This window comes from Alligator mississippiensis, chromosome 5, assembly GCF_030867095.1.
Source record: "Alligator mississippiensis isolate rAllMis1 chromosome 5, rAllMis1, whole genome shotgun sequence".
Taxonomy (NCBI): Eukaryota; Metazoa; Chordata; order Crocodylia; family Alligatoridae; genus Alligator; species Alligator mississippiensis.
In genome coordinates this window covers 72228169-72254641 of record NC_081828.1, presented here as the reverse complement: position 1 = coordinate 72254641, position 26473 = coordinate 72228169, and positions in this window count along the sequence as shown.

Sequence of the window (26473 nt, the reverse complement as noted above, 5' to 3'; positions counted from 1 at the left end):
GTGCTCTGCAGGCTGTTTGCACAGGTAGCAGCCCTGGACCTTCAGGAGGGGGAGTTGGCTTGGTGCCAGAACCCTTCACACCCCCCAGCAGTAGAATTTAGGAGATGGAAAGTTTGTCCACACAGAAGAGGATTGTGGAGGAGCAACATTGTATCCTGTGATGCAGAGGACTGCAACTTGGGTAGTTCATCAATGAGGAGCGGCCACACATTAATGGAACATGAGCTGAGTAAGATGGGTCAGAGATAAAACTGCCCTGGAGTAGCATAAATTTAAGCTGCTTAAAGTGCGCTGGAAGCTAGTTTCAGGTGTTAATGTGTGGACAATCCAGCGGTTAAGAGCTCTAGGAACAGCTTAAAATGAATGCGCAACAAGGCCCTGACTTGTGCATAGACACAGGAAATGTGGTGACAGCACTGGGAATTAAACTTGGATCCACTGAGCCCTAGTTCATTGTCTTTGATATAAGAACACCAAAACCCCATGTCTTCCCAACGAGGCATAGCATTTCTTTAGGCAAAGTTTATAAAACGGCCTTCCAGTGTTTTTAAAGTGGCTGAACAAAGAGGTAAGATTTTAAAATTTAGAATAACTCTCAAATTCAGAACAGAGTGAAATTTAAGTAGTTGATACAAACATTTAAGGCTTAAAGTTGTTGATGCCAACATCTCATACTACATATTGTGAAAATACTGTAACTTTGGGAGCCATCATAGAAAAGAGTTAGCTACTGGTGATATAACACCAAACTCCACATATTGAGGACAATTTTTCAAATATCCTCAAATAAAAAAAATAAAAATCTGTAATGAAATCTTCAGATAAAACTATTCAGATAAAAGTTTATGTTATGTATTAATTAATTTTAAATGTATATAGGATGCCTTTTTGTGATCACCTTGTAAGGAAGTTATGGTGAATTCTTTCTAGTTTTTTAAGCTTTTTAGTTAAACAGAGTCTTGATTTGTACAATTCAGAGTTGCTTATGTTATTTATTTCCAATATCAATTTGCTCTTCATATTACATGGTGATAAGATATTTTATTATCTAATTTTAGCTTTTTACTGATTAGTTTTATTTCTGTGGCACTGTAAAGACCTGAGTTTTGGAGTCAGTTCGAAGATAAGATGAATAGTTTGAGTCTAAGTGGAATTTGCCCTAGACATTTAATTAGCATTATAACAACCAACAATACAACATTTAAAATCACAACATTATTTGATGATTCCTTTGACAGGAAAGCTTTAAAATAACGTTCAAAGGAATTAAATGCAGAAATTATTGCATAGCAGAACTCGCTGTTTTTGAAAGCAGAAAAAAGATAATGTCTAGTCAGGGTGAAAGAATTTTTTTTTGTAAAACATAAACAAGAATAATCAAAGTGTGAACTAACCTATACATTGCCAAATGTTGCATGTTGATTTAAGTTTAATTAGAATGATTTGAAGTTAGAATTTCTTGAAGTGGTGAACATATCTTAATCTGCTCAACCCTGTTTAATGTCATTTATTATTTTTTGAACAATTGAAGTTTCATATCTTTAACATATTCTATTATTTGTACATCTGAAGGACCACATTCTGGCTACTTCAGGGAAAATGGCATAAGCACAGACCCAGATGGCACACATAAGGATAGGAAAATATTCATATTCTGGCTTCAAGGAACCGGGAATCTGTTCAAGGGGCCAATGTTAAAACATATATTCATAAATATAGAGACTATGAACCTTGGCTCAGAGACCTGTTCAAAATGTTTCCATTATGGGAGGCCTGCATACCAATCTCTCCAAACAATTTGCTTCCTGACTGGATGCAGAGAATCATAGAATCATGATCTCACAAGATTTCCAATTCATTATTCATATCAAATTTAGCCATGTCTTTCTGAATTAAAATCCTCTGTAAACCTTTTGATGCTAGAGCAATCATGGTTACTGAAATTTTAAACGGTGAATTTGGGTTTATTATTTGCAACAGCCCCATATCCTGTGAATTCCAAGGGTACTTAAAGGTCTAAAAGTGCTATTCACAACTTCCTGGAACTTTATGGAGTCATATACCAGGTACCATTCTTAACTGGTAGCATTGTACACCCACTCTGTACAAATGGGCATACCAGGCAGTACAGACTCAGGATCAAAATACAGATTATGCTACTACTGTTATTCACAGTTTAAGTTAGCTTCCAAATTGTAAAGTTGCTAAGGTGACATAAAGCCTTCTCTCTTGTTGCCTACGCACTGTCATCATTGGGATAATTTACGATGCGGTAGCCCTCAGACTCCCTGACATTGGACTAGAAATTGCATAGCTTGTTGAACACAATAAAGATTCATCAGCTTCTCTTCCGGTAAATATAGCAATGAATGTGGAGTCATTTGATCACTTTCCCAAACAGGGAAAAGACACTACTTAATGCCATTCCATAGTGGGAAAAGAGGAGAGAGTTACTATATAAGAAAGAGAATAAAATATAAATTGCTAAAAACCATAATTTGCCAGAGGCTGATGAATTCATTTCATTTAATGTCATTACATTACATTTTTTTTTTCAGATGCTTAAGTAAAAAACAGCTCCTTAAGATAAAAGGCATGTGTTCCAGAAACATGTATTCCTCCCTTGCCCTTTTCCTGTAACATTCTGAGTTTTCTTTTACTGATCTGTCTTGTCATTCAACCAAAATAAGTGTTCAGAATCTTTTTCTCACCATTAGTAATGAACCTTTGCATAGCCTGGGAAATCTACTTCTTTATATATATAAATACTTTACCAAAGCCTTTGCTGTCAGTAAGGTTGAAGGGACATCTCTACCACCTAATAAACAGAATGGATTTAGCAAGCAGATTCAGAAGTAAGAAAAATGGGTAAAAATGTAGTACAGCATTAAAATAGAGAGCCTTGAGACTTACATAGAAGATTAAAGGATTACTTCTATCTTGGAAGCCTTTGAGAATGAAGGACCCAAGCTGGCCTGTGTTATCATCAGCATGGTTTAACACTCTAATACAGTTTTATTTTTTTGTTTTTCTGCATAAGAGAAAGTAGTTACCTGAATGAAGGTGTCCTGATGGAGCTTAAATAATGAACCTACCAACAATGAGGCTAGAATAAATTCATAGAGACAAGGGAGTATAGTCCACTACAGTCTAATGAAACCTTATTGTGCTGTAATCCAATTTGCATCTTTATTCTTTTTCTAGGAGATTTAGACCTCAAGCATTTTATATTTGCCTGCAAAATGATATATATTGTATAAACATATACTTGGAAGGAAACTGTATAGTCAACCTTCTAAACATTTTTGGAAACCTCATAATCATTTATATTAAAATACAATCGTGGAGTTTTAGTGTGGTACTAAAGTATTAAATAGCAAAAGATAGCATCAGAATGCTTCAAATGAAATCAGGCAGAGATTTCCATCCACAAAAAGATATTACTAAAAATACCACTTCAGACATGCTAGAATATTTTATAACTTTGTCCCCGGCTCTGGAGCGAGAAGCTTGTCTCCAGCTCTGGAGTGAGAAGCAGAGGTGGAAGCTTGTTGCACCCCCGTTGAGCCTAGGGACCCCCAGGACCCCCCAGTGGGGCCCCAACCCAGACCTCCAGCATAGCCAGAAGTAGGTGGGGGCCGCAGTAGGGAGGAAGGAACCCCAACCCTGTGGGGCAGATGAGTTTGAGTCGGGGAGGAACACGCCCCGCCCCCCCCGGCTCCCACTTTGCCCAGCCCCCAGAGAGCCATGTGACCGGAGACTCGTGAACAGGCCATGCAAACAGGTGTGCATGTCTGCCTGGTGCATGAGTTAGCATAGAGTTTGTACAGGAGGGTGCATGGGAGGGCCTGAGGCCCTGCCTGTGAGCCCCTAGGGTAGGAAGTCACAGTTAGCCAGACTACTACCAGTAAAATTCATATGGGCACACACTGCAACCCTTGGGTCTCCTTGGGGTCTGTGCCCGCCCCCCACCCCAGCTCCTCAGAGCCCTCCACCCAGACAGAGCCCATTGTTCCGGGCTCAATGCAGACAGATCCCCTGCTATTGGCTGCAGGGGCTGCCTGACAGTTTTTCAGGCTCTGGGGTCTGGGAGCATGGCCACCTCCCCTTGTGAGGTCTGCTCCCTTTTGGGGTCTCTGGTGCACCAGCTGGAGGAGCTCCAGGCCACAGTCCAGAGACTGAGCACCATCAGGAATGGTAAGTGGGAGATCGACTCCTACTACCAGGCCCTTCACCCCCTGGAGGCAGAGGGTAGACCATAGTCACCTTACAGGACAAGGGAGGACTCAGGGACCTCCCATGCTGTCCAGCCAAGGGGTTGGACCAAGGTGGTCAAGGGCCCCAAAGCCCCCTGCGCCAAGATCCCCACCCTGCTGGAGCTTTGCAACAGGTATGAACCTCTTACAGCCCCAGAAGAGCCTGCTAAGCTGCCAGCTTCTGCAGGCAACACAGGCTCAACTATAGCTACCGCCCCCACTTTCCCAAAGACAAAATGCAAAGTGCTTGACGTGGGAGACTCCATCCTGAGGGGGACTGAGAGGGCAATCTGCCACCCCGACCCCTTAGCCTGGGAAGTCTGCTGCTTCCCAGGAGCCCGTATCTGAGACATTGCGGAGAAGATCCCTGAACTCCTCCAGCCCAGTGACCACTACCCTCCTTATCCATGTGGGCACAAATGACGTGGCTCAGAGCAATCCCAGCTAGGTCATGAAGCATTACAGGGGTTTGGGAGCAGGGTTAAAGGGTTTTGGGGCACAGGTGGTGTTTTCTTTGATCCTCCCAGTCTCAGGCTATGGCCTGAGGAGTGAGAGAATGATTGAGGTAGTAAACCAAAGACTGCAGTGCTGGTGTCATCAGGAAGGCTTTGGCTTCCAAGACCACAGTCCTCTCTTTGGTGAGAGAGGCAGTGAGCTGCTGGGAAGGGATGGCCTACACCTCTCTCCGCTGAGGAGGAGGCTCTTCTCAGTCAGACTGGTTGACCTGCTCCACCAGGCTTTAAACTAAGCCCACCAGGGGATGGGGGGACTACCACCACTGCTGGCCCACTGAGCAACCCTTGCAAAGCCAGCAGGTCAAGGGACTTAAGGGATCCCACCCCTGCCCCAGCCCTGGAATGAGCTGTGGCCAAGGCAAGGGCTCCCAAAGGGATACTTCCCTGCTCGTAGACAAATGCCAGGAGCTTGGGGAATAAACAGGAGGAACTTGTCCTCCTGCTTAACACAAATAATTATGACATCATAGGGATAATGGAGACCTGATGGGACTCCACCCATGACTGGACCACAGGTATAGATGGCTATACCCTGTGTAGAAGAGAATTGAGTGGACAAAAGGGGCGGGGTTGTAGCTCTCATTTCCTTTTATGACCAAGTGACCTATTGCCTGGACAAGGGGGAAGAGATTGACGTTGTATATCTTGACTTTAAAAAAGCCTTTGATCTCGTATCCCATGATCACCTCTTGGCTAAACTGGCTAACTGCAGCCTTGACCTCATCACGATCCCCTGGCTGGGGAATTGGCTACACGGTAGGACCCAGAGGGTGGCAGTTGATAGATGCCAATCATCTTGTTGCATAGTCACAAGTGGGGTCCCTCAAAGCTTGGTCCTAAGGCCTATACTATTCAACATCTTCATCAGTGATGTGGAGATTGGTGTCAGAAATGGACTGGCCAAATTTGCTGATGACACCAAACTCTGGGGTAAAGCATCCACACCTGAGGACAGGAGGGTGATGCAGGCAAATCTTGACAGGCTCATGAAATGGGCAGATGAGAACCTGATGGTTTTCAACACCAAAAAATGCAAGGTTCTCCACCTTGGAAGGAAAAATGTGCAGCATGCTTATAGGCTTAGCAGTGCTACTCTGGCTAGCACTACAGATGAAAGGGACTTGGGTGTCATGATTGACCACAAGATGAACATGAGCCTTCAGTGTGATACTGTGGCTAGTAAAGCGAGCAAAATGCTGGCTTGCATCCATAGATGCTTCTCAAGCAAATCCCGGAACATCATTCTCCTGTTGTACTTGGCCTTGGTGAGGCCACAGCTGGAATACTGCGTCCAGTTTTGGGCTCCACAATTCAAAAAGGATGTGGAGAAGATTGAGAGGAAAGTGCAGAGGAGAGCCATGCACATGATCAGAGGTCAGGAAAACAGACCTTATGATGAGAAGCTGAGAGCCATGGGACTCTTCAGTCTGGAAAAGCGCAGGCTCAGGGGTGATCTGGTGGCCATGAATAAGTTTATCAGGGGTGCTCATCAGGATCTGGGGGAATGTCTGTTCACCAGAGTGCCCCAAGGGATGACAAGATCGAACGGTCACAAACTCCGCTGTAACTGATTTAGGCTGGACATAAGAAATAACTTCTTTACTGTCTGAGCTCCCACGGTTTGGAATAGACTGCCACCAGAGGTGATTCAAACACCCACTTTGAATGCCTTCAAGACACATTTGGATGCTTATCTTGCTGGGATCCTATGACCCCAGCTGACTTCCTGCCCCTGGGACAGGGGGCTGGACTCGATGATCCTCTGGGGTCCCTTCCAGCCCAAAGGTCTATGAAATCTATGAAATCTCTCTATGTCAAGAGAAGCTATGCATCCCTGGAAGCCGACATTGGCACCCAGCGTGGACGATTGGAGACCCTCTGCGTTAAAATCTGTGGGGAACACAGCACAGGGGGATACAGTGGCAGGAGTCTATTACAGACCTCCTACCTAGGATCAAGAGCTTGACCAGGAGTTCACCAGGGAATTGACAGAAGCTCCATGTGCCTGGTGCATCATTGTCATGGGATACTTCAACTACCCAGACATCATGTGGAAAGAGCACTCAGCCAAATCAGAGCAGTAGCAAGGCTTTCTCTCATGCATGGATGAGCTCTACCTGATGCAAGAAATCAACGGGCCAATGAGAGGTAAAGCACTGCTCGACCTGGTACTGGCTATGGGAAATGACCTAATCAGTGACCTAACGATCGAAGGGAAGCTGGGTGATAGTGACCATGAGCTGATCATTTTCACCATCTGCCGTAAAGCTGGCAAGTCAGTCAGCAATACAGAAGTCCTTGACTTGAGGAAAACTGACTCAGGAGCATGTAGATGAGGCCCTAAGGGACCACAATCCAAAGAGGAGGGGAGTTCAGGATGACTGGTTGCTCCTCAAGGGAGTAATCCTGGATGCACGAACTAAGTCTATTCCATCTCGGAGGAAAGGCAGCAAAAGGGCACAGCAGACTCCTTGGTTCTGCAGGGAACTAGCAGACCTACTGCATCTGAAAAAGACCTACAAAGGATGGAGGACTGGATCCACCTCCAAGGAGGAATATTCTGCACTGGTCCAGACCTGCAGAGAGTGAACCAGGAAAGCCAAGGCTGCGATGGAACTCCAGCTAGCTACAAGTATCAAATACAATTTAAAAAGTCCTTTTTTAGATATGTGGGGAGCCAGAGGAAAAGCAAGGGCAACATTGGACCCCTGCTAAACCTGATGGGACAACTGACAACTGATGCCCAGGAAAAAGCCAACTTGCTAAATGGGTACTTTGCATCAGTTTTTCACCAGTCCCAAGGGGTGCGCATGCCCATTACAGGACAGGAACGCCTGGGTGAGGATGATTCCTTACCCTCCATCAATGCTGACCTTGTAAAGGAACACCTTCAGAGGCTGGACACCTTCAAGTCAGCCAGCCCTGACAGCTTACACCTCAGGGTACTCAAGGAGCTGGCAAGCATCATAGCTCAGCCACTGGCAGGGCTCTTTGAGAACTCCTGGAACTCTGGTGAAGTGCCCAAAGACTGGAAGAAGGTCAATGTGGTGCCTATGTTCAAGAAGGAGAGGAAAGTGGATCCGACAAACTACAGGCCCATCAGCCTGACCTCTATTCTGGGGAAGGTCTTAGAAAAGATTATCAAAGAGTCCATTCTTAACAGAGTGGCTGATGGCAGCATCCTGAGGGATAGCCAGCATGGGTTTGTTGCGAGTAGGTCTTTCTTGACCAATCTCATTTCCTTTTATGACCAAGTGACCTATCACCTGGACAAAGGAGAAGAGATTGATGTCATATATCTTGACTTTAAAAAAGCCTTTGATATGGTATCTCATGATCACCTCTTGGCAAAACTGGTCAGCTGTGGCCTCAGCTTCACTACAATCTGCTGGCTGGGGAATTGGCTACGTGATCGGACCCAGAGGGTGGTGGTTGATGGAAGTCAGTCATCATGGTTCCCTGTGACCAGTGGGGTCCCTCAAGCCTCTCTCCTTAGGCCAACACTATTCAACATCTTCATTAATGATGTGGACATTGGTATCAGAAGCAGACTGGCCAAGTTTGCCAATGTCACCAAACTCTGGGGTAAAATGTCCATACCTGAGGATAGGAGAGCGATCCAGGCTAACCTTGACAGGCTCAGGAAATGGGCAGACAAGAACCTGATGGTGTTTAACACTGAAAAATGCAAGGTTCTCCACCTTGGGAAGAAAAACCTGCAGCATACTTATAGGCTTGGCAGTGCTATGCTGGCTAGCACTATGGATGAAAGGGACTTGGGGGTCATGATTGACCACAAGATGAACATAAGCCTTCAATGTGATGCTGCAGCTAGTAAAGCAAGCAAAATGCTGGCTTGCATTCATAGATGCTTCTCAAGCAAAACCTAGGATGTCATTCTCCCACTGTACTCCACCTTGGTGAGGCCGCAGCTGGAGTACTGTGTCCAGTTTTGGGCTCCACAATTTAAAAAAGATTTGGAGAAGCTTGAGAGAGTGCAGAGGAGAGCCACGCACATGATCAGAGGTCAGGAAAACAGACCTTATGATGAGAGGCTGAGAGCCATGGGACTCTTCAGCCTGGAAAAGCGTAGGCTCAGGGGTGACCTGGTGGCTGCCTATAAGTTTATCAGGGGTGCTCACCAGGATCTGGGGGAATGTCTGTTCACCAGACTGCCCCAGGGGATGACAAGGTCAAATGGTCACAAACTCCTTCAGGACTGTTTCAGGCTGGACATAAGGAAGAACGTCTTTAGAGTCTGAGCCCCCAAGGTCTGGAATAGACTGTCACCGGAGGTGGTTCAAGCACCTACTTTGAATGCCTTCAAGAGAAATGTGGATGTTTATCTTGCTGGGATCCTATGACCCCAGCTGCCTTCCTGCCCCTGGGGCAGGGGGCTAGACTCAGTGATCTTCCGAGGTTCCTTCCAGCCCTAATGTCTATGAAATCTATGAAATCTATGAACTTCACAACTTAGCATAAAGAAATTACTCTTTATTTTCTATCCCCTTCTCTACATACATTTTCACAAGCTATTATTTACATAGCCTTGCATTAGAGATTTTTCCACTAGCTTTAACAGATTTTAATCAGTCTTTCTCAGAATCACTTGCGTCCTGTTTTTTTTTTTATGTCTTTTGTCTGCTTCATAAAAAAAAAAAATTACTTCCATGACACCACTGTCATGTCATTGGTTGTTCTCATTTGCTTCTGCTGTTATGTACCAAAAACTGGAGATGAACAATATACAGAGTAAACCAAAACAAAACTAGAAAGAAACATTTAAAGATCAAATATTGAAAGACACTGAATGTCTCCTCCTAACAGTGAGTGCTTTCATCTTCCTCTGAAGTTGAAGGGGTGAGATCACTTTTGAGTCCAGAGGCATAACACTTAAGGGAGCTCTTATAAATATGTTATTAAGGACTGATATATTTTTACGCAGACCATTATGGGTGCACTGATGTTAACAATAGAAATGCTTTGTGTATGTGACAAAGGCATATCTATCTTGGCTAGGGGCAAAATAAATTGACCCATACCCAACTGACATAAACATGCCAGGATTAGCCCTCCCCCCTCCGCCTGCTCACACACAACAGACACAGTGGTACTGACAGAAGGGTGCTTGGCTTGGCTTAGCTTGTGTCTTCAGGAAGATAGGACAGTAGCACTTGCAGAAAAAAACTTCAGCTAGCATGTTCTTTTAAGGCAATTATTCAGCTGAAGGGCCACTTAATAAGTTTTAGTGAGCTGAGAGGGCCACAAGGGCAGCTTTGCCACTTGAAAGATGCCCCACCTCCTGGTCACCATCTTGGGACCAGAAGTCCTGCCCCTAACCCCCAACTTTTGCCAATGGAAGTCCCTCCCCTTGCCCCTGTAAGTACTCCTTTTGGGAAGGGGGTTTGCCATCTTGGAACCAGAAAAAAAAATCATATGCTAAAAATCAAACATCTATTATAACATTTTAATTTTATTTCAAAAACTATTTTGTCCTTATTTATGTGTGTTTGCATAGTGTATATAGAAGCTATTGAATCTACAGATTCATTGGGCAGGAGGGTGAGAGCGGGGTGGGCAGGCAGCAAGGAATAGGAGATATTCTGTTTACCAGGGTGCCCCTTGGGGTAACTATAAACAACGGCCACAAACTGACAGAACAGATTTAGGCTAGATATCAGGATGAATTTCTTCACGGTAAGGGTTACCAGAATCTAGCATGGGCTTCCAAGGGATGTGGTGCTCTCCTCTACCCTAGAGGTCTTTCAGAGGAGACTGGACAAGCACCTGGCTGGGGTCATCTGACCCTAGCACTCATTCCTGCCCAGAGCAGGGGGTTGGACTCGATGATCTATTAAAGTCCCTTCCAACCCGTAAAATCTAGGAAATCTAGGAAACCCACCCCCACATCCCCCGCAAACCCCCACCTACACAACCCCCACACTCACCCACACACCTACCCAACACCCCACCAAACACACATCCACCCCCTCAGGCACATGCAAGAGGTGTTATTTTGAGCTTTTTTACTTTCCTGGATTTCCCTGTTCAGCCAAGAGGGTTTTTTAGCCCCTCTGCCCCCCCCCCCCTTTATGTGCAATGGGATTGTTCCTTTCTGTGCCTGAAGCATCGTTCCCTTGAGGAATGACCATCCTTCCTGGACTCCCATCTCACCAATGCTCCTGTCCTTTAGTGTCTCTCTTACTAATCTCCTGTGCTCATTGAAATTAGCCTTTCTGAAGTATAGCACTTCTGCCCTACTGGTTATCTTTCCCACCTTTCACTGGATAGTGAATTCCAACAATTGGTGGTCACTATCCCCTAGATTACCCTGTATCTGTAGATCTCCCACCAGGTCATCCCCTATAGCTAACACTAAGTCTAGTAAGGCATTTCCCATAGTGCAACCATATACTTCCTGTGTTAGGTGAAGGTCCTGTATGCACATTAAAAACCTATGTGAATGATTAGATGTAGCTGATTGCTTCTCCCGGCAGGTATCAGGGTAGTTTAGGTCACCCATGACAACCATGTCCCTTGAGTGTACTGCCTTTGAGAGCTGTCTTGATAATTCCAGGTCTAGCTCATCCTCCTGTTGTGGCAGTATATAACAGACCCCCCCCACTACTAAATCCCTTGCATCCCGACCCCCTTGTATTCTGACCCATAGTACCTCAATTTGCCTTAACATAAAGAGCAACCCACCGCCCCCAACACACACACTTATCCTCACTCCGTCTAGTCTGTACAGTCTGTAGCCCTCAATGCCTACTGTCCAATCATGGGTAGGGTCCAACCAGGTTTCAGTTAATCCAACCAGGTTGAAGACTTTCTTTGCAAACAGGAGTGTGAGTTCCTCCTGCCTGTTCACCATGCTCCTAACATTAGTAGAGAGACACTTAAGCTCCCCGATAGGTGCCCTTGGTACCCCCCTGTCCTGATGTCTATTGGGTCCCTTAGCACTTACATGGACTGTTTCAGTGCATGGCTCATGATTTGTTGTTCCTAGGTTCTCTCTGTCTTCTGCACCCCCATCCTCTGACAAACCTAGTTTAAAGCTCTGCATAAGAGATCAGCCAACCTGTAAAAGAACAGACCCTTGCCTTTTGAAGACAGATGAAGGCCATCAGGTCCCAGCATGCCCCTTCCATGGAAGTGTGGATTATGGTTTAGGAAGCCAAAGCCGTGACCACCATGGCACCAACTCCAGAGCCATAAGTTGACTTCTCTAATGCAGTTGTTGTGATCCTGTGACTGCTGACTAGGAAGATCAATGAGAAGACTGCCTGCACTCCCAATCTTCTAAGCCTGGCCCCCAGATCCTTGTAGTCACTCATGATTTGACCCGGACTACTCTTGACCAAATCATTCGTACCCATATGAATCAGGACCATGGGATAGTAGTCAGAGGGCTGGATGAGGTCAGGAATCCTTGCAGTGACAGCCCAGATCCTGGCTGTGGGCAGGCAGCATACCTCCCATACCATGGGATCCGGGCGACAGATGATTCCCTCCATTCCTCACAGGAGGGAGTCACCCACCATGACAACTTAGTGTTTCTTCTTTCAGCTGTCTGGTTGTGCCTCAGTCTGCATGGTGGTGGTTGTGGATGTGGCTTCCTCTGCTGCACTCTTCTCCAGTAATGCCATGGTCTCAATACTTGTTCCCCAGCTGTACTTGGGAAGTTGTCCCAGCAGTGCGATGTTTGGCTCTGGAGGTGACTGTCTTCCATACATACCCCCTGGTCCCTCCTGTGTTGTCTCCTGTCAGTTGAAGGTGTTATATGGCTTCAGCCTTCTCTTTACCGAGCACCTTGCCCCCAAGCAACATCAGGGTGGGGTTCAAGCTCAGATGCCACCTGGGTGGTATGGGTGCTGCCTTTACTTTCCTGTCACAACTTTGATATTCTAATTGGGGAGGCAGTTCCTATCAGGTGGCTCCTCCAACCTGAGGATGAAGACGCCTCAGTTCCTGCTCTTGCTTTGTGGGGCTGCAGACCTCCCCTTTACCCCACCTTTACCACATCCACAGCTAGGATGGAAACTATCTTCTATCAGCATCTGCTCTGGGTGACTCTTCTTCCTCACTCAGCTTGCCCGCCTCTGATCTGGGTCGGGCCATCCCGGTCAGTCTGCCCTTCATTGTAGCCAGTTCCCTGGCTTCAGGCTGACCAGTGTATCTGGGCAGGCCCAGTCTTGGGCCAGCTAGAGCTTTCAACAAAACTCAACACCTGGATTTTCAATGGAGGTTACCCCTTGGGATCTTGCCTTCCAGTGTCCCTTTCAGAGTCCAATGTAAAGGAGAAACTTAGAGAAGTAAATAAGGGACCCACACTTCCCAGCACCCTGGATGACTATGGGGGTGCACTGCCACTCCATGCCTCACCCTAGCCCGGCCTCTCAATTTGGCTGGCCCTGGCCCCCAGCCAACCTAGAGTTGTTCCTGGTCTTCCCCAGCTTAGAAGAGTGAATGGTTCCCATGCAGGGTTGTTCGTGCCCCCCTGTCATGCCCCCCATGTGGGGTACCTTCTCCTGCTGGTGCCTCCTGCCTCCTGTGCCTGGGGCCCTCAGCTTCCCTCCTCTTCCCTGCAGCTGGGGAATCCTCCTTCTGGCCACCTGCATGTCTGGGTCACCATCTGCCCTTCTCTCCACCTGCATCCCATGACCAATGCTTTCCTCTTCCTTCAGCAGCAGCTCTAGGTCGGTGTCCTCTTCCTCCTTCCCCAGTGGCTGTGGGTCAGTGTCTTCTTTCTTCCCCAGCGTCTCCGGGTCGGCGTCCTCTTTCCCCACCGTTCGCTGCCCAGCTGCTTTTCTGGCTGCTATTTGAGCAGCCCATGATTTCTGGAGGCTCCGCCCCCCTCCCCCACCAATCCTCAGCTGCAGGCAGCTCTGGAACTGCGGGGCCACTGCCCCCATTTCCTCCATGCTGCTGCTGTCCAGGATCCCTAAGGTGAGTCCTGGGGTGAATGGGGTTGGGATCTGGGACCCCTTAGAGGGGCTTCCACTGCCCTTCTCACATCTCTCCACTAGGTGTGTGATCCTGCAGAGAATGAAAATACCCATCAGTCTCATCCTCAGCATCCCTGATTCCCTGCAGCCTGTTAACCTCTGCCTGGAGTTCCCTCACCTTCCCCTTCAGGGCCTCAAGTTGGGCACATGTGGGACAGGTGAGGGAACTCCTGTTCCCCCCACCCCTAGGCCACAAAGGCCCCTCCAGGCAACTGGATACAGGGGGGGCAGGGTGCTGCCAACCCTCCTATGTGCTCTGTCTGGGTGGAGGCCTCAGAGGAGCCCTGGGTGGGAGGCATTGCTGGGGTAGGGTCCCTGGCTGTGCACAGTGTCCTTACCATGGTTAAAGACTCTTCCTCTTCCACTCTCCCAAAGTCTCCATTTGGGGCTGCTGACAGCTTGGGTTCAGGCCCCATCTGTGCTCCCTTCTGCGTGAACTCCCTCCCAAACTTTGGTGTGCCCCAGAAGAGTGTGCCTGTTTGCGTGGTCTGTTCATGCAGTTCAGGAGTGTGGCTTCCTCCTGACACCATTATATAGGGACCAGAGGGTGAAAAGTGGGGGAAAGGTATCCCCTACAGCTGGCCACTCAATTCAACCCTCCTGCTCAATTGCCCCACTGACCTATGTGGTGATTACTTACCTGGCAGAGACCGGTCTCTCCAGTGTGGTGAGGTTGGGGGCAGCTGAGGGCGCACACACATGTGCCTGCTTTGGTGTCTGGGCTCTAATGGTATGGGTTTGAATTTCTCATGCCTACCAGTGGCCACTCAGCTGTTTTGCACAGGTATGGCTTGCCCTGCTCTTGCACAGAAGAGTCTGATGGCAGCCCCTCTTCCCAAGGAAACACTGCTCTGGGAGCTACTCCTTACCCAGGGATCACCTGGTAAGTAGGCTCCCTCCCGCAAAGGTCAGTTGCCCCCTAGCTATCCCTTGCCTGCACCCACTCCCATGCAAACTCTGGCGTGCCCCAGAAAAGCATACCAGTTTGTATGGCTCAGGAGTGTGGTTCCTTCCTGGTACTGCTATATAGGGACCAGAGGGTGGGAAAACCTTTCTGGATCCCCTACAGTTGGCCCCTCAATTTGCCCCTCCCATCCACTTACCTGACTTACCTCTGTGGTGATTCCTCACCCAACGGAGACTGGCCACTCCAGGCTGGTGTGGTCAGGGGGAGCCGAGAATACATGCACGCTGCCACACAGGTGTACCTGCTTCAGTATCTGGGTCTGATGTAAAGGTGTGGGGGGATGTGGGGGGATATGGGTGTGTGTGTGGGAGTGTAGGTGGGTATGGAGTTTGTGAGGGGATGTTGGCTTGTGGGCAGGGTGTAGGGGAGGGTGTGGGTTTGTGGGTAGGAGTGATTGTGTGTGAGAAGGGTGTGGTTGTGGGGTTTGTGGTGGGGGTGGAGGGATGTGGGGGATGGTGTGGGTGGGTGGGAGAGGGTGTGTGGGTATGGTGGGGTGTGCATATGGGAGCTCCCCTACACACAGAGATGCTCCCCTCCCATCTATGGTGCAGAGCCCCCAATACCTGTGGCAGCAGCAGGCAGCAGGCCCTTGAGGCGCTGATGGCCTGTGCAGATGGACCCACCCAGTGGCGTGTGGCTCCATCCAGTTCTGGGAGCTGCACATGGTCACAGAGAGCAGGACCAGGCTGACCTGGCTTCATTGTAGGGGTTCCCCATATATCACATGCAGCTCCTAAGACCCAACCTAAGGCTCACACCATTGAGGGGAGCTCCACATAATGGAGCTGGAAGCCTGGCCCTGCTTCTTGCCATGATGTGCAGATCCCTGGACTCCTTCAGGAATCAGGTAGTGGAACTGGTGTGGCTCCATTGTGTGGTGCTTCCCACCACTTCTGGCAAAGTCCCAGGACTGCGTGTGGTGGTAGGGAGTGGGGAAGTCTGCTGGTTTCATCACATAGGCCTTCCCCACAGTGGTGCATGAGTCCCAGGAGCTGCACATGAGCTGAAGGGAGTCCCCCCATGATGGAACTGGGCTGACCTGGACTCTGCACACTTGCCACCTCACTGAGTGTGGGCACCGTGCTGAGGGTTCCTCATTCCTGCCCAGCTGCCACTTCCCCCCAACCACTGCTGCTTCCCTACCTGCTGCCCAAAGTCCTGTAGCATGAACACAAGGAGGAGCCACTGGAGGATAGGGGGAACTGAGCAGTTCCCTGTGTGGCTGCAACAGCAGCCCCACCCAGAAGCTGTGTGTTGGCCAGGGCTGGGTTCCTTTCGCAAATGAGGGTAGGAGTGCAGCACACTGCCCTGGTGGGAATGGGTGGGCTTGGCCCCATACAGAGCACAGCAAGGGCAGCCACAGGCTGTGCTGAATATGATTTACTGGTGGCCATCTTCCCACAGGGTGGATTAAATCACCTGGTGGCTGGCCTACAGCCACATTTTGCTTATATCAGCAGCCTGTAGGATGGAAATCTTTGCATCTTAGATGTGACAATGCCACTAAAGATCAATTTCTGGTATTATAAAAGCCATGTTATCTAGCCTTGTCAGAACATAGGAACCAAACACCATTTAAAAATCAATGGGTAATGAATACCTGAAAAATTACCAGGGAGCTTTTCCAGCAATGTTCTTGATTTGTTGAGGATTTCAGGATCACACAATTGAACATTGATTTTTCATTGTACCATACAGGAAAAGGCCTCTGAAATACCCTGATCTAACCCTGCAGTGCACTGCATACTATCTGACCATTTTCAACTACAGAGGGAGGTAAAAGCTTTCACCATTAGCTGGAGGCAGTCAGTGCCTTGCAGGATTTAATCTTTAAACTTTTCTTTCCAGTTTTTCTTCCTTGTTTTGACTCAGCTTATTAAACAAGGAAGAAGTTATCCACAAGCTTTGATTATCAGATAGCTAGCTTGCTTCTGTAAATTATATAAAGATGGGTTGTGGCCTTGAAATTGTATGTAATTCACTTTCTGAGTCATTTAACTTACAAGTGTTGCCACATCTTCTCTCTCTCTTGACTTCTCAAGGACTAGTGGAGCTAAAACATTTGCTTTGCACTGGTAGGTCATCTAATTCTGTTCTTGTAAAATAGCATGAAGAGTGCCTTGGTATTATAGAGATGTCAATCACAACAGTATGTTTACAAGTAAAATGGCTTTTCCTTTTTTTTCCAGCATAATGCAATTTGATTTTATGATGACAATCACATTTAAAAGGAACCATCTCTGTCACAACCTGGGCAAGAAACCTGAGAATCATACTTAACTAGAGATAATACCATGGAAATACACACAAAACATAGTTAAAATTAATGTCCTTGCTAAATCTAAAGGGAAATGATAGCTGCTGTACATAGTTATATATTATATGTATTATAAATATATCCTACAGAAATTGGCATATTACATTTTCCAACTTTGGATGATCATAAGTTACAGAAGAAATATGCATATTTAAAGTATTTTACTGAATTTTCATGTATTTTTATCTGTTTCCCAACGTATAAAAATGGAAGCTGTATGTAAATGTACACAACCCAGAAACACATACACCTGGCTTCCCCTTTCTGTACAGTAGTGCTATGCCATATCCATACGTTGTTAAGAAGAATCAGAACCAAATAGTTATAGTTATCAAGGGATGGTTATTGGTGCTTACATAGAATGAAGTGAGAAACTTGTTCACCTTCTGTAATGTGAAAGTCAACCTGATTTGACACTAAAGGAACTCTGATTTTAAAAATCCCTACATCAGGCAACATTTTTTCCATTATTATGATGTAGCAGATGTATTGGTCCTGTTATAGTGAACACCCTCTTTTAAATAAGTTTTCTCTTGGTCCAGTGGGCTAAGAAGAGGCATTCAAGAAGCCCATGGCAGAAGCACTCTAACTTTTAAGCATTACTCTAAGTGCCACCTTTTAGGTCAGGAGAAGGCAGAACACATTAGCCCTTGTGGAGGGCTCAGAGCCTGCCTACACAGCCTACACAGCTGCTTACAACCTGGCACTGACTATGCTATGAAATGACTGCTTTCTGCCTCCCAGCTGGGTAAACCCAAACACCTGGGTTCTATCTCCCTGTTGTGGTAGCTGGGAAAACCAAGTGTCAGAGCCCAAAGGCATGAGTCTTCACTGGTTCTCTGAGAGGAGAGAAAGGGATGGGGGTGGAGGCAGTTTTCTAGGAGGAAGTCCCATTTCACACTGTGCCTTACCTGCGGTAGTGCTTATTTGTAGCTGCTCTGCCAAATGGTGCCCAGAGGATCACCAGAATAGATGCACAGATTCACCTGTTAGTTATCCCTTAGGGTCTCTCAAAAAAAATATTTCAGTGTATATCAGGGTCTGTTTGGATGAGGGTTCATCAGGTGAATATGGGTAAACACTCTGGCCTTTCTCAGGAAAGCAAAGTGACCTTAAGGGATGCAGCAATCTCTTGACAATACCCCATATTTATAGCCCTACTCAATGTAACACTGATTGATAAGCCACACAAAACAGTATGGGGTCCTGTTCCAACTTCAAAGAACTCAGAACCACTGCACTTGTAATGGTATACACCACAGCAGATTACTGTGCTGCTGTATGGTCAAGAAGTTGTCATGCAAAAGAGCTCAACACAATATTTAACAGTGTACAAAGAATCACAACAGGCTGCACAACACACACAGTTGTATTCCCTGCACTCTAGGGCATTAGACCAAGTGAGATTAGAAGATAGATCCTAACCACTCTCCTGAGGCCAGATTTCTGGGCCCATTGAGAGCCTAACTGGTCATATATAGTGAACCTGTGTGTTGCATTAAATTTAGATAACAGTGGGCTGAACACAAATGAAATGGTCACTCAGAGATATCCAGTGTGAAATCTATTTCTACAGCATTTTATACCAAACAAGACCTCCTTTGGGTATGACCTTGACAGACAAGTGTGGGTCAAGTTGAACATCCTGAGCTCAGTATACAGATGCTTCAAAACAACACTGTATAAGATGAACATCTTGGACAGCCCCCTATATGAACCATAGTCAGTGGTGTCAACTAGGCCCATGCGAAGTGGCCAGTACTTGATTCAGATTCCGATTTGGTTGATTCAGGGGACAGTGATTCAATTCAGTGATTGGATCACTGTCCCGAATTGATTTGGCTGAATTGGATTCAAAAGATTCGGTGATGATTCGGTGTGATTTGGTGATTCAGACACAGACCATAATGGGGAATCACTAAAATACCTATAACTTTGAAGTTTTTTTGCAGAATTGAATGAAAACATCACAGATAGTAGCCCCTTCTGAGGGCATGAAGCCTGCCAAGCTTCAAGGAGATAAGTGCAGGGGTTTTTGTGAAACTGCACCTCAAACTGTTGAAAGCAAAACTCATGTCATGTGTTTATGTTAAGGCAGAGCAGGCTGAAAACAGCAGGGATGGTAGTCCCTTCTGAGGGCATGAAGCCTGTCAGGTTTCAAGGAGATATGTGCAGGGTCTTATGTAAAAATGCATCTCAAACTGTTGAAAGCAAAACTCGTGTCATTTGTGTGTGTTAACTGGGTTTCTGGTTGTAGCTGTGTTGGTTTAAGGAACAGGCAGGCAAGGTTCTTTAAGTAGATGTGATATCTTTTATTAGACCAACAGAATCATTGGAAAAATATATCTTGGCAAGCTTTCAGGTTTAAAAACCCTTCATCAGGCTGAGGAAGCATCTGCAGCTGGTGTGTGTGCTCTTCCTGGAAAATGTAAATTGAGGCATCAGCAGGTCAGAGACAGGCTGGGGGGGGGGGGGGGTGTAGCAGGTAAAAGTGGAGAGGTACCTGGGGAGTCAGATGTAAGGCAGGTTATAGTGTGTCATAATTCCAATGCCTATATTGAGTCCATGAGTTTTTGTATCAAGGAGGTTAATGAAGTGAAGTTCATAGGCTTGTTTGTGAAAAGAGATTTGTAAATTCAAACAAGCACCGAAACTCGCTAACCTCATCACCAGAAACAAACTTCCTATAGCCGAAAACATACCGAATGGATCCAGACTATGCCATGACAAGAAATGCAATATCTGCTGTGACGGGCACCAAGTCTGCCCCATTACAGAACTCCAGGGGAGTGAAGGAAAACAGAAAACTTACCTTAGCAATGAGTCTGAGGAGAGAAAGAGGTGGGGATACCCGGATGGAGGAGAGAGGGACCCAGATGAAAAGATAAACAAAGGCAGCATGTGCTGAAGGAGAGAGGAGAGAGTGCTGACCTCAAGAGAGCCAGCAGAAAGCTGGAATGATTTAAAGGGGAATGGAACCAACAATTAGCTCTGTAAAAGAGAAGAAAGAAACCCAGAAGAAAAAGGGAGAAACTACAAGAGAGAGACAACAGATGACAGAGAGAAGGGAATGTAAGAAGGGTCCTGGAGAGAGACTTGCCTGGGAAGCTGAAGTGAGGTAACGAGGGAGACCTCTGAGTTGGTGAGTCTGATACCTGAGGATATCGGGTAACGTCCCAGAGACTTAAAAAAGAGAAAGGAACAAGAGTTTATGAAGATTAACATAGAGAAGAGAGCTCCACATTTTGATATCAGTAGAAAATACAAGGTGGAATAGATTTGCCATTTACTTGAGACCCGTGCAGAGGAGAACAGGGCAAGCAACCAAGAAATTGAGAGCTCTCAAAGAGAGAGGGAACTAAATATATCTAAGATGTTAGTTATCTAAGAGAGACATAATAACAGTGAAGAAGAGTTATTTTTGCTGAACCACAGACATGATATCTTCTTCATCTCTGAGGACTGTGTTTATTTCTGTACCTTATTCCATCAAAGTTGTGGCAGGCGAGAAATAAAGTAAATTAACCAGTTCATATTAAAACAAGAGATTGTGATTTATTTTGTGGGTGTAGCTTAACTCTAACACCTGCCAATATATCTCCAGTACCCCCACAATTACTACACCTCAAAACAGAGCCATCACCATTCCTGGATCTTACAGGTACACCTCCAGAAATGTTATAAATCTCATCCAGTGCACCAAATGTCCTGATGGAAAATGTGTAGAAGAGACCAAACAACAACTGCGTACCAGAATGAATGCACACTGGACATCTATTAAAGACAAGTACACCCAATTACCAGTGGGGACACATTTCTCAAAATAGAAGCACTGTCTCCAATATCTCAGTCCTGATCCTCAAAGGGAATTTACACAATACCTTTTGTAGACAAGCCTACAAACTTCACTTCATAAATCTACTTCTGAAAATAAAAAATCATGGACTCGATATAGACATTGGAAACATGAGCTTTGATGATTTGTCAGTGACAGCCCAGGGGCAGGGATAGCCCAGTGCTTGGGCAGAGGAGTTGAGCACTGGCTGAGGCTAGACTGCCACCCTGAGGTAGGGAGTAGAGTGCAGCAATGCTCCATGGGATGTCAGTGGAATGCAACGTAACATGAGTCATGATGGGGTCTTGTACAGATGTTCCTTAAGTTGCTCTAACTTATAGCAATGAAGTCTGATACCACATCCATCTAGTGTTATCCTAGACTGGGATCTGCCATTTTTACAGCACTCTGTGCCCTGATCATCCATTCAGTTATGGCTGTAGAGCACTTTCTGTGCACCTACCATGCAGTAAGTCTAACTTTTGTACCTGTTCATGGTGGTCAGTTATAATGAAGTTATACTGAATATTGAAGACAGCAAGGTGCTCAGATACTACAGAAGGGGGGCATATTTTCAACAGCAATTAATATAACTTGTAACAATAACTCTGAGAAGAATTAACTATTCCATTTTTCTTCTTGTCTTTTCATTTTTCTTACTTGAATCAATGTTATGTATCAAGCATCTCTCAGCTCCTCAGCCTTGTTCCAGCATGTTTTTGGTGTGTGCTCTAATGAGGCTTGTTGTCATATCCCTCCATACAGGGAGAAAGGAATGTCCTAGATGCCAGGAAGGAAGGGCTAAGGACCTCTCCGAAAGAGTCTTAAGACTCCAGAGATCCTGGGAATAGAAAAAAACATTCACATTACCCAGTGGGGAATGGATTCATTAGAACTTGGCACACGCAAACAGAGGAAAGGGAGAGAAGCTCATACCTTCTCCCTCTACTCATAGCCAGGGAGCAACTAGAAGTGGTACATCTGTATGAGGAAGAGGAGAATGTAAGGCCGACAGCTCTTGTACCATATTCTCTGCCCACCCTCCCTTCCCCATGTCATCTCTTTTGTTCCTCCGAATTGCATCCTCTTTCCCTGAACAACCACCATGCCTCAGACCCTACTCCTTCTCTACCACCCATCCCCATTTAATTCACTACCCTATATCCATTAATAATGCTCCAATCCCTTCTCCCCTCACTTCATTCCTTATGAATCCCCCACTTCATTCCTTAATCTTCCCCTTCCCTCACAGCCTCTCCCACGCTTGAGACACTCCACTGCTTCTACATTTCCAAATTCCCCACCATTTCTCTGAGGATATAGGATAGAGTACCTATATTTGCTATGTTAAGGGTCTATATAGCAGAAACACCCTGGCCTTAAGCACTCTCAAGTCCATTGTTTAGAAAATATGATTGCATAATCCTATTTTTCATTATCCCTCTTGTTAATAAATTGATTAATGTTCTGCTTCAGTAGTACCCTAGGTAGAAATAAACACCATGCCCAGCAATTATAGAGCAGGTATATTCTTGACAGAGGATCAACTTGCCTACAGATAATCTTAGATGTTTGTCCAGAGCAGTAATTGAAATTTCAGTGCACTAGTACAGCATAGGTTCAGTGACCAAAACAGGTCCCCTTGAACCATCAAATTACTGTGAAAACATAGTGCTGAAAAGCCTTTTACTTACTTTGCAGAGCAAAATTGTTCCTTTACAATAATATTTTATTCTATAATCTTTTGCTCAAAAGTGGGTGTCATGCATTAGCTAAAATAGACATTGAATCAGTAGAGGACAGTAGAAGGGTGTTTAGAGTATTTTGAGATACCTCTAGTAATGTGAGTGTGTCTAAGTGCTTCTCTGCACATGTGCCAAAGTATGTCCAAGACAGTCAGGGAAATGGGTACCTGTTCATTTGGGCTGAGGAGTCAAAGGCAGCCAACCATAGTCCTGTCCATGACATTCCTTTGTGTATTTGCTACAGATGGTTGCTCTGCCTTATTAGCCTCATGACACATAGGTTTACAAGGACTTTCAGAAAAAAAGAAACCTAGTCTTCATCGCCGATTTATTCACAAAAAAAAAATAAAAAAAAATCAAAACCTTTTTTATGTGAGATGCTTGTGTTTTCAGTGTGAGGAGGAGGATATATCACAGGAATGTCTTACAATACTGACAAATTTGGATTACTAATATTTTCCATCAGGTATAGTAAGAATATTTCAAAGCAACTTGAACAAGTATTCAGAGTCTAGCGAATGCAGAAAAGTCATCCTTTACACAGAGAATCCTTAACCTCTGCTGCAATATAGTATTCAAAATTGGATAAAATGTCCATTTAAAAAAATTCACTAACAAAATATATTTTGATTTTAAGTATTAAAATGATTTGTTTGTCCTGAATTTCTTTCAAATAGATAACAACATAAATGCTTGTCAGAAGCAGATCATCAGGATCATACAAACATTCAAGGTCTCAACGAATGGAATGAAAGTGTTTTCCAATTTTTTCCCCAGCACAATAGTATGAGCTTCACATAAAATATGGATTAAACTAAGGGTTTGACAAAATAATTCAGTTTACAGAAGAATGTTTAGCTAGGTGACATGATGTTTTCTAGGGCTATGTGAAGCTTTGGTCCCTGATTCAATTCAGTGGAGATTCAGCCCAATTCAGTGGCCAAATTTCTGAATCCAAATCGAAACAGAGGACCCCTTAATCTCTCTGAATAGAATTGGAACCCTCCGAATTGATTTGGAGAGAGTTGGAAAGATTCAGTAATTCGGACATAGAGACAGCTTTAAATGTTTTTTTTTTCTATGTACCTTTAGGTAGCAGGGGTTCATGAATGCCGCAATGCTGGGGTGCAAGGAGCATCCCACAGGAGTGCAGGGGGCTCCCCAGCATGCTCGGCAGCAGACCTGGAAGTGGACCAGAAGCACTTTCGGTTCACTTCTGGGTCTGCTCACTGGGGAACACACTAGGGCACCCCCCCCCCCGCACCTCTCCCTGGCTTGGTGACTGGTGCCTCTTGGGTCTCAGGGAGCACCCGGGGTCCCCCTATGGCCGACTGCCAAGCCAGGGTGGTGAGGCGGGAAGGCGGGGGGGTGGGGGAGCATGTTCCTCGGTAAACCTGGAATTGGACTGGAAGTAATTCCGGTCCAATTCTGGGTTAGCCACTGAGCATGTGGAGGGCCCTCCTGCACTCCTGTGGGATGCTCCATGTGCCCCAGCATTGCAGCGATCATGAGCCATGCCTGCTACCTCAAGGTATGTAGAAAAAACTTTCAAAGCTGTGCCTATGCCCAAATCACTGATTCTCCTAATCAGCATTGAATCTTCAGATTCGGTCAAATTGAATCAGGGACAGTGATTGGAATCAACGAATTGAATCAGTGTCCCTGATTCAGGCCAAATCCAAATTGAATAGGGCCTCTTTCACATACCCCTAATGTTTGTTGAATTGTTTAATTAATCTGCCAGTAATTTTTATCCATTGTTGTCCTTTAATTGAAGTCAAAAGACTTTTCTAACCTCTTTCTATATCCTGAGCAGTTTTTGTATTTGGAACAGCACTTAAAATGCTATTTTAAAACATCTTAAGGATGTCACAAAAAACCTAAAAGACAAAAGGAAGGCAGGGCAATTTCTACCCAGAACCCTGTATTACCCTGTGTGTCCCCCTGGACATTTCTCAATAAACTGCAAAGAGCCTTCTGGCTGTGGAACAGAGTTCATGAGAGTGGGCAGGGGAGCATTCTGATTGAAATAAGATAAAAATTAATTTATTCTTTTAAAATTCAGAGACTAAGTTTGGTGATTTTTAGGATGTGGAACAGATTCATGGGTTAATTCTGCTGTTCCCTTAAATTGATTATTTTGCCCCAACTTCCCTTTATAATGTTTAAAAACCCTGCCATGTTTCTCACAGTAGCTAATCTAACCCCATTTAATAACTTTAATTACCCATTACATAGAATTTTGCTCAGAAAGAAGTGGAAGCAAATATTTATATGAAATAGGGGTATTGGAACAGCAAATAATTATACAAATATAAATTCTTCATTATGAGGATCATACATTTACTTCATTTTCCTGGGGTCATGTTATTCTAGGTCTTCTTTCTATGCAAAAAAAAAAAAAAAAATAAAGGGCTTTTCACTAAATTCAGTGGGTTTCTTCATTTAATAAGGGCTCACTCTTTTAATCATTTACTACTAAAATGGCATTTACATCGTGGGAGTATTTCTGTTGACTTTAGTGGGATTACCTCATGAAATTAGCAGTTTGCCTAGTGATATATATGTATAATTTATATGAAATGAACTTAAATGGAAAAGCTCACAACACTGTCCCTACAAATATGCTGAGAGTACTCACCTGTAATGGGAGTTCTTCAAGGTGACCTTTGCATATTCCCACTTTTAGAAGAGGTACCAAGAGGGCATGTTGGGTAATTAGGGCCTTTCAGGAGCAGTGTTTGATAGAGTGCTCTGGTGCCCTGAGCAGTTCTCCTTGTACTTCTGATAGTTTGGAAGGTGGCACTATGAAAGTGCCTCAGTTCCTTTCACTACCTTGGCAAGTTCAAACCTTGAATTAAGACTCCGGGTAAGAGGGACTGGTAGATGGGCAATGTGAAAATGCAGAGTCCACCAGAGCCATAACAGGGGACCTCTTTGCATCGGGCAGTGCCACCTGCTGGGCTCTGGTGATGGTGGTGCAGCCAGTTGGCAACTGGCTACGTCTACTTGAGACACTGACTGGACAGTAGTTACTGCTTAGTCATTTAGCACTTGCATACACAAGTGCTAAATGACTGTGCAGTAATCTGAGTTACTGTGCAGTAGCGTCACTGAACAGCTTTTGGGTGACACTGACTGTGCAGTAGCTTATTAGTACTACACAGTAGCATCACATCACACTTTATGCCACATGATACTAATGTGCAGTACTAATGAGTTATTGTGCAGTCAGCATCTTATGTAGATGTGGCCACTGTAGTGGTCACTATTTTTATGTATATCATTCCCACAAAGATAGCCCCCAGCACTGCTCCCCCAGTATTCCTCATCCCATTTAGTTATATTACTAGAATCCACTTTGAAAAACACTAGTGATTAGCAAGTAATAATGATGTCTTCCTCAACAAGCCTCTGTATTTCCCCACTATTGTTTAACTAGTGGTATATCTTCCCACTATATAATGGGATGAACAGACCTAGTTCAATAAAGTTTGTAGGTCTCCTTTATTACATATTGCATCACATTTACTTGTTAGGTATATGGGTGAATATTCTAGTACAGAATGAATTCATCTCCAACAGGCAGCTCTATCAAAGTATGTTCAAAAGCAGGCATGGAAACAGCCTTCACTTTTGTCAGGCATTCTAAACCCTTGTACTAAAGGAACTGTAATGTTTTATAACACCCTTCAGTACAGCATTTATCCTACTTAGAAGCATTCAGATGTTACTGATTAACATTTCATTTTTTAGCCATAAGAGACCAGCCAGAGTAGGTGATTACTTGGAGGGCTTGGTAAGGATTTTGGGCAGTTTTTTAGTAAAAA